We start from the raw sequence: 981 nt of genomic DNA, 5'->3' as shown, positions 1-981 counted from the left end.
CACACACACACACACACACACACACACACACACACACACACACACACGGATCCCAGTTACTGGAACAGTTAGAGTCCACACAAGCCGCCCCCAAAGCCAACCGGCCAGCCAATGGCAGGCAGCCCGGGGCACGGCGCGCCGGCCCCGCGGCTGCCGCACACTCCGAGGAGCCCGCCCCTGGGCATTTCCCAGGGCGGCGCAGGCTCGCTACCGGAGCGGGTGCGAATGGATGGGAAGAGGCGCTGGCCGAGGCGGAGGCGGAGGAGCCCCACGTGAGGCGCTGTCACCGAACCCAACAGGGCGGCCGTGGGCAGGTCTCAGACGCCCGGGTTTCCCAGGAGCCCTTCCCCCTCCCCGGGCCGCGCCCCCATTGTGATGCCAACCTGCTCTTCTCGCCGCCGACCAGAGAATGACTGCCGTGGGGTGGGGTGGGGTGGGGTGGGGCGGGGCGTGCAGAAGGAACACGAGTGGGGCTGTGTGGAGAGACCCCCGAGAAGTCGGGGTCGCCGGGGCCACCCAGCACGGGGAGAGGGTGGGGATGGGGGCCCGGGGCCATCCCACTCCCGAGGCTCCCGGGTCCAGACCGCGGCGCCGCCCCTCAGGTGCTCCCTTCCCGACCCGCCCTCCCGCGCCCTCCTACCTGCAGGCAGCCCTGACGCGTCCGCCGGGGCCGGGGGAGCCGCGGGCCGGCGGCGGGAGTGGGAGCGGTGCCTACTAGCTCTCAGCCCGGGTGACGGCCCCTCCTCAGCCGGCGCGGCCACGGCGGCCACTGCTGAGGAAGGAGCTGCCAGGGCCAGCCCCGAAGATTGCAGGCCGGCTCAGCTTCCTCCTCTCGCGAGAGCCTGTGGGCCTGAAAAAGCAAGATCCTCCGCGCTCTCGCGAGAAGCCTCGGCTCCCGAACCGTCGCGGGGCGGAGTGGCGGGAGGGAGGCTATTGCTGAGGGGCGGGACCTGTCCTTAAACGACACCGCCCCGCCCCCCC

The 981-nt window shown here is 71.9% G+C and overlaps 1 protein-coding gene across 2 annotated transcripts in view; it reads right to left on the bottom strand.

The window, feature by feature from the left end:
- The window catches only part of BTBD10 (BTB domain containing 10), a 93,907-nt gene extending 93,216 nt beyond the window's left edge, over nucleotides 1-691 (bottom strand). The window contains exon 1 of one of the 2 annotated variants that reach the window (XM_027852672.1): nucleotides 641-691. The gene's annotated coding sequence lies outside the window, so the exon portion shown is untranslated. The remainder of the gene's footprint in view (nucleotides 1-640) is intronic. The other variant, XM_027852673.1, reaches the window with a different exon arrangement.
- Between the last annotated feature and the right edge of the window lie 290 nt (nucleotides 692-981).

The sequence above is a fragment of the Vombatus ursinus genome, unplaced genomic scaffold (genome assembly GCF_900497805.2).
Source record: "Vombatus ursinus unplaced genomic scaffold, bare-nosed wombat genome assembly UNPS02009770.1, whole genome shotgun sequence".
Taxonomy (NCBI): domain Eukaryota; kingdom Metazoa; phylum Chordata; class Mammalia; order Diprotodontia; family Vombatidae; genus Vombatus; species Vombatus ursinus.
Note: the sequence above shows the minus strand (reverse complement) of the source record. Positions and strands in the feature narration are given on the sequence as shown.